Below are 17,220 nucleotides of genomic sequence, written 5' to 3' on the forward strand. Positions count from 1 at the left end.
CAAACCCCATTCTGCCCCATGCCCAAGGAAACAGGCTCAGAGAGGCAGAGTCACTCGTTCAAAGTCCTAGGGCTGCCAGCACAGGACGGGGACCCAGCCTTCTGCCTCCCAGCACCCTCCCTGGCCCCCACATAGCACAGAGTGGGGATGACTCAGGAGGCAGGCACTTCAAGTGGACTCAGGGGTCCAGGAAAGAGGCCTAGGGGGGACGTGTGGGCCTCAGTGGCGCTGAGCGGGGCAGGGGGTGTGAGCGTGTGTCCTGAGCTCTGGGGTGGGGGACCTCGGCCAGACTTGGCTGCTGCTAACCACGTTAATAGAGTCGTCATTTCTTCACCAAGCTGCCCAGAGCCTTGTCTGTTTACCCACAAACCACAGCGGCGGCAGAGCTCTGCCCAAAACTGCCCACTCAGGGACCACTGGCTGCCTCAGGAAGGGGACAGGAAACACCTCCACCCCCAGGAAAGCCCACGCAGGAAGGTGGGTGGGGTGTGTCTCGGTGCCCCCCACCCCAGAGCAGAGCGGATACACAACCCTCTCCACTTGAAACCCGCCAGCCGCACGGCCACCCAGAGAACTTTCTTGAATGCATTGATGATGATATTTGGGATATATTAGGTTGAGTATAAAATATCAAAACTAAGTCTGCTCTATTTTTTTTTTTTGACAAGGTCTCAAACTCATGATCCTCCTGCTTCCACCTCCTGAGTGCTGGGATTACAGGTGTGCACTACCACACCTGGCTCCTTTTTAAAATGTGGCTGCTAGGGAATTTTAAATTATATCTGTGGCTCCCGCTACCTAGGACAACACTGATTTATAGCCTTTCCTCTCTTACCAACACTGACTCTTCAATCCTTCATGCACTCGCTCAGGAGATATTCATTAACTGTACACCTCATGCTACACAGTGTGAAGCACTCAGACAGGGAGGAAGCAACAGAGGCCTGGCATTGAGCCCGTATGGACCCTATAAACCATGCTTGAAAGATGTCAAAGAGCAACTTGTTAACACTGCTGCTACTGTTTACGTTCACACTTATTCCTACAACGACGTCCTAACCCTCGGCACCCAGCAAACTCCTACTTGTACTTCAAAACCCAAACATTCAAACATTTCAAAAACTGACAGCAAATGTTTCAACGAGTCATAAAGGCTGTTTGCTATCAGCTCCAGTCTCTTCTAGGATCCTTAACAACTAACTATACGATGTGATTTTATTATTGTGTCAGCTTCAGCGTTCCACCCTGACAGTTTACTTCCCCTCCCCCAACCCAAGGAACTCTGTCTCACTCTCTTATTTTTTTGCAGTACTGGAGTTTGAACTCAGATTTCCTGCTTGTGAGGCAGGTATTATGCTGCTTGAGTCATGCCTCCAGCCCTTTTTTGCACTGAGCATTTTGGAAATGGGGTCACGCTTATTGATCAGGCCTGCCTGGACATGATCCTTCTATTTTATGCTTCCCACTGTAGCTGGGATTACAGGCTGCACCATCACAGCCCAGCATTTTTCTGTTGAGATGGGGTCTCTAAAACTTTTTTTGCCTGGGCTAGCCTGGAACCTCATTCGTACTGATCTAGGCTGCTAGGATTACAGGTGCAAGCTAACCGAGCCAGGTGTTCACAGAACAGCCACTACCTGAAACTGTTTTGGTTGTGACCTGTCTGTCCCCTTAGCTTAGAGGCTAAGCTGTGTTTGGTGAGGAGGGCACCCGTCCTTCTCCCTCAAAGCCAGTGTCCTGTGCCTGCCACTTACTTTTGTTTTGTTTTTTTGTTCTGCAGCAGCCCAGGCTGGCCTCGAACTTGCGATCCTCAGCCTCAGCCTCCTGAGAGCTGGGATTTCAGGCATGCACCATCAGGTCCAGCTCTGGCACCCCACAGGTCATTGGAAAATGAGGATGGCGGTCACTGGCAGCACGGAGCAGGTGCTAAGACACAGGCTCTGGAGCCAGGCGGGGTTCAAGTCCCAGTTCTTCTTCTGCGCCCCGTGAGCTGCTGTTGTCATTGTTAAATTAGGCAATTAGCTGTTGGTATCACCGTCATCATCGTTGTTCTCATGTGTGCACTTTCCCCAGGTCGTCCCTGGGGTGGGGGAATGGGACTGTGTCTTGGTCATTGTCACCCTCCCAGCTCTTTTCGGAATCTGGTGTTGCCCAGTGCTACTCGTCACAGGAAACCGCGCTGCCCTCCACCTGCAGCTTCTGAGACCAGAAACCTCCAGTCACCCCGGTCTGCCACCCCATCGCCAAGCTCTTCAGCTTTATCCACGTTTCTTGCAAATTTTCTTCTCTCCCTCATCCCGCCACCTACCCAGATCCCGGCTCGTCCTCCTCTAGCAAACGTTGCTAGAACTTCCAGAAGGCCTGCTGTCCCTCTGCTCCGTGCTCCACAATCCTGCTCCGGCAGTCAGCCTTGACAATCTTTAAAACCCTCAGGTCACCTTAGACTAGAACTCAGGTGGCCAGCAAGGTCCCTGACGTCTTCTCCCTGGCCGAGCTCAGCCTGTTTCTCCCAGCCCTGCCACAGGGCCTTTGCGTGACCAAGGCTACTCTTTACTCCCCTACTCATGCTTTAATCCAGGGTCACATCGGATCCCCACCCTGTGCCCTTGCATAGCACCATGTTCCCCTCTCAGTGGCTGTAGTTAGCATCTTCCCTGTGTCCAGGGTTTTCTTCACCTCTGAGCCTCGGTGCCTCAACACTGCTCGGCACATAGCGGGTTTGAACACACAGGTGTCGAATGAGATAAACAGACTCACTGCTAGTGAAGAACCTTGGGTGCGTGTGCTGACCTGCAGTACAGAGCGAGGATGGCGCATGGAGCACCTGCTGGTGCTTCCCCTCCCCTCTGGTTGCCACCGTGGTGCCGGATGACACAGGACAGACCGTGAGGGCTGCAGAGATCAGAGGGACAGGCGTGGAGCACGGGCAGGAGAGACAGGACCAAGGGTGCTGGGCAGCACAGTGTGGTCACCAAGCCCCTGGTCAGAGCGACAGAGTCCCAGCGACAGAATAAAGGCTCCAGGCCAAGCCCTGTTGAGGGTTTCACGTTCGATCCAAGGTCCCCGGAGGTGGGATGTTAAGCCAGAACCTGAGTCACGTCTTCAGGCTCCGTGGTAAGAATGAATATTTAATGGGCACTGACTACGCCACACACTGCTTTACGCAGAAGTTTTCATTTGTACACTTTTCTGTCGGCGGGGGACAGTACTGGGGATTGAACCCAGAGCCTGGAGCTTTCTAGGCAAGCGCCCTACCACCTGAGCCACACCTCCTGCGTGTTTATTTATACTTGATAACTCATCTCATCCCACAAAAACTCCAGGAGGGAGCTGTCACAGCTCCATCTTACCAGTGAAGAGGCTGAGATTAGAGAGATTAAGTCACTTGCCTGAGGCCACACAGCCAGTGGATGTGGCAGAACTGGTGGAACTTGGGCTGAATTTTCCAGGGTTCTCTCACCCACCACGTTCACCACTTGTGCTCCTTGCACGAGCACTGTCATTATTTTACTGAGATTTTGTAAGGTGAAGGAAGGAACAGAGACATTGTAGCCAGGAAGTATGGCGGGAGTGAAGATGGAGGAGGAGGAGGAGAGGGATAAACACACTCAGGAAAGAAGTGTAGCATTTGTCGAGGGGATGGGTTAGTGACGATCCCAGCCCAATGGAGCCCCAGAGAGCAGGTGAGCAGAGCTGGAGGTGAGGGGTGACTGGGAATTCAGCCTCCACAGGAAGAAGCCAGCACGCACTTCCCTCTCAAGAATTCTCAGGTTATGGATTTAATGTGAGATGCTTGAAAGTTAGGAGACTGGCCTAGCTCGGCTGTGTGGCTTTTGGCAGGTTCCTTAACCTCTCTGTGCATCCATTTCCTTCATGGTTCTGCAGTTTGTGAGAAGTGAGAAAATAAACAAAAGCCCCTGGTGGTGGCGGGCACAAAGCAGCCTTTTAACATATTTCATTCCCCCTCCCCTCCCTCATTTCTAGGAAATTTCTAGCCAACAAAATCAGCGAGGGCTCTAAGGTCAGGGAGGAAGAAGAAAAGAGGGAATGTCAAGCTATTCAGTTTCCAAGGGTGTCTGAGACTGAGAAGAAAGGAGTAATTTAACTTATTTCCTTCTCCTTGCTGCTGTGTCAACTCAGGGTTATATAACTGAACTTCTCCGTGAGCACCCCTGGTGGCCTCCAGGAGGCAGCGCTGGGAGAGACATAAATAAATATTTCTGTGTCTCTGCCCAGGGGCCCACCAGGTTCTAGGCAAACACTCAGCCTGCGAGGCAGAAGTGAACTCAGGGCTGCAAGTCCGCAGCTGTGTTCCAGGCCCAACTCTGCCTGGAAGGACAGGGACCTGTCACCAACCAGCGCCTCATGAGCTGATGAGTTTTGGAGGCAGCATGACCTGGGAGGAGTTTCCAGGGTGCTGGGAGTCATGTAGCCTCTGCTCTGTGCTCCAGGGGGACAGAATAAAGCCCACCCCAGTGCAGCTGCTGTCACATCTCCTGCCCCTGCCATCCCTGCACTGACATTCTCCCACACCTGGGCTCCTTGGCACTGAATTTCCCCTGACAGGACTTGTCCCCTCCCCTGGAATGTCCCCCAGCCTTCCCTTCCTTGTGACCTGGCTTGTGGTGGAGCAGACAGAGGATGGCTTTGGAATGGGACCTGGGTTTGAATTCTGACATGTTCGTGTCCCCTTGGGCTCATGACTTCTTCATACTTTTTCCTTGGCTGTAAACTGGGCTTTGCACCTGCCAGTCTCATTCCTTGTCGGAATGATCAGTGGAGATAACTGTTGATAACAAGTGCCAGTGGCTGAGTCCTAGTGCGGCACCGGGCACAGGAAGGGTTTTGCTAGGCTGTCACTGAGCAAGGCCCCAGCCGACCTGAGCCGATATGGCAGGAAAATGTTTCCTTTCCCTCCAAGACCTGCTTAAAGCTCCGGTCAGCTCTCCCAGGCCAGTCTCCCTAGGGGGTCTCTGCACACCGCACATAGCCTAGGAGCACTGTCATTAGTAGCCAGGTCAGTCTTCCCTTCAACCTAGGTGCTCCCTGGGGACAAAGCCGCCTTGATCATTGCCACATTGCAGCACCCAGCCCAGGGCTGCCTTTCAGAAGGCCCCGGAATGAGTAAACGTGCAGAAGTGAGGCAGACAGGGCCCAAGGAGCTAAGCATAGCAGGTGCACCTCACCCTCAGGGCTCTGCAGCGCCCCCTCTCAGCTCCATGCAGAGCAGGGAGGACTCACAGCCTCCTCTGCAGCCCTCCGGTTCCTGGACTTGGATGGGACTGGGGTTTGAACCCAGGGCCTCTCTTGCTAGGCAAGCGCTCTACCACTTGAGCCACAGCTCCAACCCTCTTGCTTTGAAATTTTCGGGTAACTCTCATGCTTTTGCCTGGCAGGCCTCAGACTGCTATCCTCCCATCTCTACCTCCTGAGTAGCTGGGCTTACAGGCGTGAGCCACTGCACCCAGCTTTAGGATCATATTTTTTTCTAAACAAACATCAGAATACTGGTCCCAGCAAAGGATTTGGGAGCCATGAGGTGCCCACGAGGAGACCTGGAAATTATGACTGCAGTAGGACAACACTAGGCTCCTCAGGGCCTGGTCATGCAGCCAGCATAAAAGGGTTACCTAATAAATGTGCAGTGGGTGTGAGAGAGTGAGCTTTACGTGCCACTGTGGATCTGGGATGTGCTACTGTGAAGGAATGGAAGCCACCAGCCTCTCCCTGGGAGCCACCTGTTGGAGGAGGAATCAGAACTACAGACCTTTACTTTCCAGTACCATCAATTATTTCTTCTTCCAGAAGAAAGCCCCAATTCAATGTCCTGGCACCCAAGGTCTGCCCCGAACGCTTCTCAGGCTCTCCACCTGCACCTCCTCCTCCTTCCTCCCCTGCCCTGGCAGAACCAGTGACTTTCTCCCCGGTAAACTCACCTGTGCCCTGCACCATCTCTCCACCCCACCAGCTCTTCAGCAGGGTGACCTGGCCACGCCCCTATAAAGAGGTGCTGGATAACCCCAGGACGGCTCTGACACTGGCAGTTCCCAGCACCGTCCATAGGTGGCAGTCTTTGCGTCCTGCCTCTCAGAAGACTTGCTCTTGACCCTCCCTTTGGCACTGTGGCTGCCATGATGTGAGAGCCCGGGCACAAGGGCACAGGTGAATATTCCACTTGGTGGCCCTGCTGAGCTCCCAGGTGACAGCCAGCATCACCATCACTGCAGGCCATGTGAGCGAGCTGTCTTAGACACCCCAAGCAGCTAGTTAAGCCTCAGAACATCTGGCCACAACCACAGGAGAGAGCCCAGTGAGAACTGCCTGGCTGAGCCCAGCCTGCCCAAGGACACATGAGAGCAAGTAAAAAGTAAAAGGATTTTTTTTTTTCAGTACTGGGGTTTGAACTCAGGGCCTCACGCTCGCTAGGCAGGTACTCTACCACTTGAGCCGCTCTGCCAGCCCTTCCTTTTTGTTGAGACAGGATCTCTTTATGTAGTCCTGGTTGACTTCAACTTGCAATCCTCCTGCCTCAGCCTTCCAAGTGCTGGGATTACAGGCGTGAGGCACGTGCCCAGGATTTTTTCTTTGTTTGTTTTATAGTTTCTTGCGGTGCTGGGGATGGAGCCTAGGGCTTTTGTGCAGACGAAGCACGCAGTCTGCCATATGCTAAGCAAGCACTGTACTGCTGAGCTGCATTCCAGCCCTTAATCCGTTGCTGTTTTAAGCCACCAGGTTTCCGAATGGCTGGTTACACAGCAACAGATGCCCAGAACATCCCCTTCACCCTTCTGCTTTCTTCCCAGTCTACCCCTCTAAAGCTGGCTCTACTGTGACATCCTACGGGTCCCTCCTCCCAGACCAGGGACTTCTTCCACCTCTGACCTCTTTGAAGAGTCGTTCACACCAGTCACAACGAGGTCCCTGACCTATCTCTTCTTTAAAACACGTGTAAGTGTATTCTAAACAGAAATATCTTTCTTCGCTTCTTTGTAGCGTCGGGGCTCGAACCCAGGTCTACACACATGGTAAGAAAGCTCTCTGCTACTCAGCTACACCCCCTGCCTCCTCTACAGAAATTTTCTATCACTTCTCAAAATGGAAAAGCAATGTCACTTACCCTAATAGCCATACATAGACGGTAGCAAGATAAATCAGATGAAACACTGTCATTCCCCCCAAAGTGTCTGAGCCCAGCCTCACCCTCTCTTCTTGAAAAGGTGAATGAGGACTGCAGTGACAATGGTGACATAGTTCCAGGATCTGGGAGTGGCAGCACCTGCACTTCTGGATCCCTGCAGGGCCCAGTGTTCTGGAATTCTGCAGTTCCTGGCAGCCTTGTGATTCAAGACTTGATTGATTACAGTCAGCTTGACTCCCTGGTCCGGCCAGTCCTCAGTATTTAGGGAGCCTCCTGACTTTCCGATGTTTTAAAAGAATTAGGTGTATAAAAGTATAAAATACTGTCCTTAAATTTAGCACCAAATACCACCGAAGTGGAACTTATGCCCTCTAACCTTGCACCACTCTGCAGCATCTCCTGGATTTGCTTATTTCCTTATCTAAGTAGTTCCTCCCAGTGTTCTCAGTGTGAGTTTTTGTGTGCCCACCTTTGAGGTTTTATTTGCCTAGGAATTTTTTTTTTTATGACTTCAAAGTTAAATGACAATTTGGCTGGCTCTAGGAGTCAGGATTGAAAGAGTGCTTGTCTTTCAATATGACATTACTTCCTTTATCAGGTGTTAAGTATGGCAATTGATTCTGTTTCTTTGAAAGTGATCTATTATTTCTCTCTGCTCTTCCTCTTTGTTTTTTGTTTTGTTTTGTTTTTTCAGACAGATTCTCACTATGGAGGTCAGGCTGGCCTCAGCCTCTGAGTGGAGATGATAGGTGTGTACTTTTTTTTTTTTTTTGGTGAACTGGGGTTTGAACTCAGGGTTTTCACACTTGCAAAGCAGGCGCAGTAGGGCTCAAGCCACACACCAGTCCATTTTTGGTCTGTTTATTTTGGAGATGAGGGTCTCTCGAACTATTTGCCTGGGCTAGTCTCCAACCTCAGTCCTCCCCATCTCAGCCTCCCAAGTAGCTAGGATTACAAGTGTGAGCCATCAGAGGCCAGCTATCTTTTGCATTTTTAATTTCATACAATATCTGAGTGTGGATGTTTCCCTGTGTCTACTGACGGTTATTCTTGAGTTCTTTCAGCTGGGGTTCATCCACTTTTCTGTATTTTGGGGCTATTTAATCTCCTTATTTCTTCAGTTATTGCCTTGTCTTCATTTTTTTTTTTTTCCTTTTGGGATTCCTAGCTATTTCTATTCCCTATATCTCCCGGCTTTGCTTCTTTATCTCTTTATCTTTTGCTGTTGCTTTTGGGGATAATTTTCAATCTGACCATCCTACTTCCTAGTTAATTCTTTAACAGTAACCATTCTGATATTTATGTCAGTTGTTGAACTGTATGTACGTTTGTGTCTATTTACTGTGGTACCAGTGACTGAGCCCAGGCCTTGGAGCTTGCTAGGCAAGCGCTCCACCACTAGAGCCATGACACCCAGCCCTTTTGTTTGCATCTTGTTTCTGAGACAGGATCTTGCCAACCTGGCCTGGCTGGCCTTGAACTCGCCATAGCCCTACCCCCATGCGGCAGGAGTACCTGGGTTATAGGCTTGCAGCACAACAACCAGCTTCACATCGTTTATTTTCAATTCTAAACTTTCCAGAGCTATCATCTGCCTTGGTTTTCACCTCTGACTTCTTTTTCTGTCTTGATTTCAGTAGTTTTTAATAAAAGATGTATAGGAGATTACTTTATTCCTGCATCTGCTCAGTTGTTTTCCCTTAGATTTCTTGATATTTGCACTTTTCCTGCTTGGTGAGGTTTGGCTTGGGGTCAAGCATCTTCAGCCTTTGTTCAGCTTTAGCCAAGTGACAAGCAACTTGCTGAGGTGAACACCCATGTGGACAGGCATGCCATCAGCCTTTGCACACGGCATTCATTCGATGCTGACATATTTCTTCCTGTGAACCTGGACCGATTTGCCAATCCGCTGACTTTTATGGGGCCCTGGCACAACCTGAACTTCATCCTTACGGATAGGCAGGATGGAATGTGCTGTTTCTGCCTCAGCCCTAGAAAAGAGGGGGAATTGGTCTTCCTGCGCTGTGGGAAGGGGCACTGAGGTGCCTGTTCCAGTTCTCGCTCCAGTCAGAAGTCACAATGGGAATGAACTTTATTGTGGTCCTTGCTGACTCAGTGATGGGTAAAAAAGGGAAGAACCTATGGCTTCTTGTTCTTGCATGACATTGCCAATCTTATCCCTTTAGGAGTGATCACCGAGCTTTACTTCAGAACCTGGGTCCATCTGTTTCAATAATTCTGCCTCAGGTGGCATGTGTGTCTTGAGGTTTTTAGTCTTTCTTTTAGAGTAGTTATACTTCTCAGGTGTCTATTTTGGCAGGTCCCCTGGGATAGCAGTACCTGTCTGGTATTGTGCTTCTCAATGACCAAGGGGTGAGAAAAAGGAAAAGGATGAGTCCCAGGCCAGAGACACAGCCAAGCATTGTGGTTCATCTCCTGGGTGGCCCTCTGCCAGGTGTGACTGTCAGCCTTCCCAGGGAGAAGCAGGCTAGGCAAGAGGTAGACAGCTCTATCAGATTCCACCAGCAGGACTGTGGTGTGTGGTTGGGAGAAGGTTGATGGAGAAATGGATGTCTGAATCTTTGCCTTTTTTTTTTTTTGAGAGAGTGTCTCCCTCAAACTTGAGGCTGACCTGGAACTCAAGATCTTCCTGCCTCAGCCTCCTGAGTGCTGGGATTACAGTTATGTACTACCACACCTGGCTCTCCTGCCTGTTTTTATTAATTCCTCACTTCAGCAGAACTTTCAGCTGCCAGACTACCTGACCTGCACCGTAGCCACAAATTTCTGCATGAAAGATGCAGACAACCACTGTCTCAAGACAAGAAGCAGAAGCCCAAGCAGGTGAGCTTCCCTAAAGGGCAGAACAGTGGAATGGTTACGAGCCAGGCTCTGGGGGTCTGTCAAACATTCATTCCACATGAAGCCTTACACTGTCAGCCCTCTGTGCAAGTTCCCATCATATAGATTCAGCCGATCATGAACTGAAAATATTTGGGAAAAACTGCATCTGTGTTGAGCAGGTGCAGTCTTTTTTTCTTATCCTTTTTCCCTACAGAACCCTGCGTAACGACATCAGCCTACCTTAGGTGTCAGAAACACTCCAGTGATGTGTATGCAGGGGGACGTGCACAGGGGACAGGCACAGGTTCTGAGCAAATGCCACACTATTTTACACAAGGGACTTGAGCACCTGTGATGTTGGTGTCTGCGGGGGTCCTGGAGTTAATGAGTACCTGTCACCAGAGGTGGCCACTGCCCCTCTCCGCTGGTTCCCGAAGCTTTTGGGAGAAAATGCCGTCAAGTAATCAGCATGCCTGGCCCACCGACAGCTGTCAAGCACTATTGTCATCATCGTTATGACGGATGACATTGTTACTGGGGACTGAGGTAGGAACTTGGAGCTGCTTCTGAAAGACAAACGAGTCCCCTTTCATCCTCTGAGAAAGCCAGTTGCCCTTACGGTCTGTAAGTGGAGAGGGCTGAGAGGGCACATCCAGAATTTCTGGGGGAGAGGACTGTGGCAGAGTAGCAAGGCAGGAGCGGGGAGCAAGCAAGCCAGTCCCACTTTCCAGATGAGTCGTCACTACTCAAAGGCATTAAGGTCAGATGACGGCCTTTCCCTAGTTCTCTGCTCCTTCTGAACTAGAAACAGCGCTCCTTATGGGGACAGAAGACAGACTATCACACCCTTAATGCGTAAAAACCAGTCTTTCTCCCTGTCAGCAAGGTATGAAATGTGCCTGTCCCTTATCCCTTTGTCATATCACAAGAGGAACGCCGGAGCAGGGTAATGCCAGGATGTCTCCAAGGATAAACTGGCCACTGATCTGTGTCTTACATGGAAAATCCTCTTAGGCCACAAGAAAGACATTTCTTAAAGACGCCATCCTCAGGACTAACAGCGATCACCAGGCTCCAGAGCACTCCAACAGCCTGATAGAGAAAATGCCTGTTCTTTCCTCTGTTGGGGGGGGGGCCTGAATCTCCACCATCAGTGTCCTTTCCCTTCATCCCTTTGCCTTCCAATCAAAACTTCTGCCTGAGAGTTCATGGTTTGTCTCAGGTTTTATTTTTATAATCACTGGGACAAAGTTCCCTGTGTCCTGTATCACTTCCTTCCTTTTTCCCTTTGCTTTCCTTCCCTTCTTCCTTCCTGCCTTTCTTCCTTCCTTGCTGAAGGGCAGTCCAGTGAGGTTAGGACTTCAGCAGCAATGGGCATGCCTGGCATCTCAGCCCTGTCCCTTGTTGGCTGCAGGACCAGGGGGTCACAGTGCCCAGAGCCCACAGTACTTTTAGGGGTTCACAAAAAATATTTACATTTCTTTCAAAATCCTAAGGAAAAAGGGACTTTTCGATTGAATAAAGGGTCTTAATATACTAGTGCAGTCATAAATAGAATTTTTAGTATTTTTATGGGGTAAGGTGCCCACAAAGGCAAAATTGCCCAAGGCCAGGGAAGTCAGAATTCCTTGGCTGACTGTGATGACCAGCCAATTGCTTCATCTCTCTGAGCCTTCATGGATGGGGATGCTGTGGGTGTCACAGGGCCAAGGCACGTGGAGCATTTAGCCATGTGTGGGCACACAGCAACTCCCAGCAAATGCGAGCTAACCATTTGTGAACTGCAGGCTAAAGCCTCAGGAACCTCCAGGAAGCCCACAGGGTTGGAGACAGCAGTGGAGGGACATGCCACACAACTGCTTTTCTTGCAGGACAGACTGCAGACCCCATACCCCCAGGTGGAGGAACAGATGGGAGTTTCAAAACAAGGCCACCAGTTCCAGGGGTCTGCAAAATCCAACAGTCAGGCAGCAGAAAGAGCTCCCTCTGGATTCTGGCACCCCAAGGGTAGCATGCGCTGAAGGAGCAACCTCAGCGACTGAATGAATAGATGAGGGAACTGCGAGAGGAATTATTTTATTTTGACAGGCTCTTGTTATACAGCTCAGACTGGCTTGAAGTTTTGATTCCCTGCTTCAGCCTCCTGAATGCTGGGATTACAGGTATGTGCCACTATGCTGTCTGTGAGAGGAATTTGAAACTCCCAAGGCTGTGTGCACTAAAAGTTGGCTCCAAGGCCCCAGATAAGGTTTTCCAAAGGGAAGCATGCTTAAATGATTGCTGTAAATGTGGTCATCTCTGGTTAACAAATCGGGAAAATGAGGCTGAGAGAAGCAGCTTGGGAGCACAGTGTAGGACAAAGTACCCATTCATCTCCCCCTTCTCTCTCTTTTTGTTTTTTGTTTTTTTTTTTGGCAGTGCTGGGGTTTGAACCGAAGGCCTCCTATTTGCTGGGTAGGTGCTCTTCCACTCCAGCCACTCCACCAGCCCTCTTTCTTTTTCTTTCTTTTTTTTTTTGGTGGTACTGAGGTTTGAAGTCAGGGCCTCCTGTTTGCTGGGCAGGTGCCTCCAACCTCTTCCTTCTTACTACTGCCCTGCACTTAAGGCCTCAGGCCGTGACCCTCCAGGGTCTGGGCCCCCCAGAAACCAGTGCTTCTGACACCACCCATGCAGCTACCCTGCGAGGCCCCACCAGCTCGGGTGTGTCTGGCCCAGGCAGGAGGCCCTCAGGGCAGGCTCCTGGCTGGCTGCAGAACAGGCCTCCTGTGTTAGAAACTGGCACACCCTCTTTTCTGTCATCAGGCCAAGCTGCAGCCATAACCCCTGAAAACCTCAAACCACATGAGCGGTTCCAGCCCCCAAAGTCCCACTGCGTGCCCTCCGCCTCACCTACATCCCAGCCCTGCTCAGGAATGCAAGGAGCTCCTTCCTGTCTTCCAGTCTCCTTCCGCCCACCTAGGATCTATACTTCAGATCAGGAATTCATTTCAGGGAAAACAACAGACCCCACAGCAAAGAGTGGGATGCCAGAGGCCCGGATGCCATCAGCCACTCCAGTAGGCCGGGTGGATGGAGACCCGCAAGCTGACAGGGCGCCCAGGCCTTAAGGATCCCACTGCGCTACTGCTTCTAGGCTGGTTTGGGAGGCCTACCAGCGAATGGTAGCATGCACGCAGGTACTTCTGGCCATCAGTGATTCAGCCCAAGTTAGAGGCTCCTATTTTGGATACTTTGCTTTAATATCAAACATATATCTTTAAAAACAAACATCTAATTTTTAATCTTTATGTTCATTCATTATAGTAGGTTTTTTAAAAATGAAGAAGGTGTAAGCAGGCATGCCTGTAGTCTCAGCACTCCGGAGGCTGAAGCAGGAGGATCATCAAGGCCAGTCTGATCTGCATGGTGAGTTTGAGGCCAGCCTGGACTACATAGTCAGACCCTCCCCCCACACACACACCAAAAAAAAAAAAATTAAGAATGTTTATTGGGCAACTTAAAATTCACTTTGCCTTTCTGTTTATCTTTTTCCCATCCATTGTACTGGACCATGGGCAAATAAAGAGAAGTGTTGCTGCATTTATAATCTCAGAAAAGGGGCTGGATGTGGCTCAATGGTAGAACACTTGCCTAACATGCGTGAGGCCCTGGGTTCCACCCCAGCACTACAAACAAAGAAAACAAACAACAAACCCAAAAAAACAAATTTCCAGAGAACTTTGAAGTCTACTGCAGTCACAAAAGCATGTGGAATTAGGAGGCGAGGGTTTCCCCTAATTCTAGCTGACCCCGAACCTGTCTCACCCTCCCCCAATTTCAGTTTCCTCCTGAGATGAGGGTGCCCTCTTCACCCCAGGTGTCCCTCCTGCTCTCAAGCCCTGATTCTGCATCCCAGGAGCTGCGGGGTGGAGAGCGAGGATGATCCTCTCCCTTCAGAGCCCCGGGAGCAGCATCCTGGTACTCAGGCCTTTTGAAAATGTGGAGTCTCATCATGGATCCCTTTCTGAGAAAAGACGTTGATGCACTGCTCAAGTTGGAGGTGGGTGGTGACTGGCCAGTGAGAAACAAAGCTCATGGTCCATCTGATAGCGACCTCCTGTCTCAAAGCCAGGGGCCCAGGACTCAGCCTGGGTTTCTGCGTTCACGAACACTCACTGAGCACCTACTGTGTGCCAGGCGCTGTCTGAGGCAGGAGCACAGGGAGGAGCGAGACAGGTTTGCTCCCTGCTCTCATGAGTTCACAGTGAAACACAGATATTAGACAAATAAATTATCATGAGGAATTAGGAAGGTGTCAGGAGAAGTCTTGAACTCCTGTCTCCTGTTGATGCATTCCTCTACCCCATTTCAATTCTCCACTTCAGACTGCTTCTCACATACTCTTTCTTGGTCAACTCAGAGGGCTGGAAACCCAACGTGGCTACCTGCAGGTTGCCGGAAAACTAAAGGTCCCGGATACCACTTAGGGTGGCTCTATCTCAGGGCCACAGCTCCATCATGGCTTGAAGCAGGGGTGGCCACGGTCTATGTGATTAAGGGGATGAGCTGTTAATAATGAAACCATGCTCCCCAGAGACCCAGCTGGTCCTCAGGCCAGCTCTTCTGGGCCTGGCTCACCACACACACCCACACCCACACCCACACCCACACCCACACACACACCGTGGGGTTGCCCAGCTGCCATGCTGGTGCTGAGGATGGGGTGGTGAAGCAAATAGACAGGGCCCCTATACCTAGGGAGTTCAGCCTAACAGAAATTTAATAGTTGGCATATATTGAGTGCCTACAGTATACAGACCCTAGTTGACTTACTGTGGGAGAAAGTGCTTCATTTAAGGAGCATAGGAAATCACAGCAGAGAAGTGGTGGGGCTTGCCCAGGGCTAAGACAGACAGCACACGCTTAGAGTTCTGCCGGGGATTCCTACACCTGAGCAGGCAGGTGATAGATTCTAAAGCATCACTCGGACCCTAGTGTCCCCTTTCCAGCGCCACTCGAATCCCACCTCCTCCAGGGAGCCCTCTGGAATCTTCCTCCCATACTCCAGGCCTTCCTTGGTCCCTCTAATCCAGCCCAGTTTTGGGTTTAGTCATCTCCTCCTCCCTCGGGGTACCCCAGGACCGGAGTTCCTCCCCAAGTCTTTCCTCCCCAGCGGTTGTTTCAGAGAGCAACCCGGGAGCTGCCTCCCCCCACCTCCCGACCCCCGCGGACCTGTTGAATTTGCAGATCTGAGCTGGAGCCCTGGGTTCCTCCTTCCTTTGGTGCGAGTTCTCATCTCATTGAACGCACATCTTCCAGCAGGCCTCTCCGGCCGGCCCGGGAGAGGCCCATTTCACAGATGAGGCAAACACAGATGATTCCGAGTGGATCAAATTTCCTTCTACCTACCGGGAGGCACGGTCCCTCCCGGAGGTTTGGTGGTGGTGGCGGTGGTGTGGGGGGGACAAGGATGCGAATATGAACCCCCCCGATGCAGGGGGCTCTAGGGTGCTTCTCTGTGTGCCGCGGGGAGCTTTGCACCCTGGTCACCTCGCGCCCCTGGAGACGATCGACCCCCACTGCTCCCACCGACCCCCGACCACAGCCTGGCGCGCAGACTCCAGGCTCTTCCTGCACAAAGGTGGGGACCAGGCCGCGGGCCCCTCATCCCCACTCATGGCACCGGGGGGATGAGGTGACAGTGAGACGCCGACCTGAGCCCGGTGGCCCCTGGCTCCCCGCAGCCCCGCGAGACACGGCGCCGCCTACCTGTTCCGAGACCCCGCAGCTCTCCCCACGCTCTGCAGCCACGGCGTCGCTGCCCCACGCCGCCAGCCTGGGAATCCCGCCCCCGCCCGAGACCACGCCCCCGCACGAGGTCACGCCCCCGCCCCGCCCCGCCCCGCCCCGCCCGCGCAGGTGATCCCCGGGAGCCGCCGCAGGCCGTAGGCGCCGGGCTCCGGAGCGCTGGAGTGGCGCCGCCCATCGGCCTGGCTCATTCTGGGGACTCAGGTTCTGACACCCCGGCCGCTTAGTCTACCAACCACATCTTCCCGGTCAGACCTATCAGAGCCCAAAAGAGGAGGAAGTGACCCTGCAAGAACAGCGGAGCCCGCTCTGGGAATTTGGAAGTAGGGTGGCTCTAATCTGACCGAAGGGATCCAGGCCACAATGGGATTTAGACAATCGCAGAGTGTGAAACCGGGAGGACAGGGACAGTTGGCAGGTGGCAGAAATGACCCTTACGAAGAATCAGGCTCCTCTCTCTATCCTGAGATCCCCTGGGAGCCCAGAACACTATCCCTGGTACACAGTAGGCCCTCAATCAGTATTTATGGAAAGAGGGAAGAAAACTTAGAGAGGGGAATCTCGATTTCCCTTCCTGGTACTGTCAGGTAAACTAAGGCCCAAGAGGCAGAAACAAGTTGCCCAAAGTCACTTAGCAGGTCCGTGACAGACCAGAAGTAGCCCCGAAGTCCTTGGTTCTGGACTGAGGGCCTGTGAGACGCTTTCTAGCCATGATCACTCTCTCCAGGTGACTAAAGACTGAGAGGTTCACTGTATTCTTGCTCCCTCCCTCCCTCCCTTTCTGGATGGAACCCGGGGTTTCTCACTTGCTAGGCAGGTGCTCTGCCACTGAGCTATACCTCCAGCCCTCACTGTATTTTCATAGGAAACTCCAAGGTGGTTATTGGCAAATGCTGATTGAGAAATATAAATCCGTAATTTTGTTTTTTCACCCTAGAGGTGGGACAGTACTCAGCTACAAGAGCCTCTTTGTGGTGGGGTGAAGGGGCAGACCTGATGAGGCCACACAATGAGAGGGGAGGACCCAGGGGAGACTAGCCTGCCCCTGAGATTCGACTTCCAAGGAACTTTATATAGGAAATGTTAGGATGCTTCTAGAAGCTCTTCCTGGTGTTGTCCATGGGGACAGAAGCTGGATGGTCAGGTGGTCTTGAGTTCAACTCCTGATCTGTGGTTTACTAATCCCAAAATGGAAGCAATTTAAAAAACCTCTAGGACTCAGTTTCTTTTCATAAAGTGCGAATAATACACTGTGCTCACCTCAGTACTCTTATGGGGAGGGCTAGAAGAGACATGTTTGCAAGTGCTGGGTACACAGGGAACCATCATGCTAAGTGGCAGGAGCGGGGGAGGGGTGTGTGACACAAAGGGGCGGGGGCATCTCTGAGGAGGTCCTCCTCTGACAGACTTGTGGTCCTGTTCTCCATGGCTCCTTCACCCTCTTTCTCCCT

At 51.6% G+C, this 17,220-nt stretch overlaps 1 protein-coding gene across 1 annotated transcript in view; it reads right to left on the reverse strand.

Annotated features, from left to right (window-relative positions):
* The window catches only part of Ncmap (non-compact myelin associated protein), a 32,547-nt gene extending 16,761 nt beyond the window's left edge, over positions 1-15,786 (reverse strand). The window contains exon 1 of the mRNA XM_074080971.1: positions 15,731-15,786. The gene's annotated coding sequence lies outside the window, so the exon portion shown is untranslated. The remainder of the gene's footprint in view (positions 1-15,730) is intronic.
* Positions 15,787-17,220: the final 1,434 nt, after the last annotated feature.

This window comes from Castor canadensis, chromosome 7 (genome assembly GCF_047511655.1).
Source record: "Castor canadensis chromosome 7, mCasCan1.hap1v2, whole genome shotgun sequence".
Classification (NCBI taxonomy): Eukaryota; Metazoa; Chordata; class Mammalia; order Rodentia; family Castoridae; genus Castor; species Castor canadensis.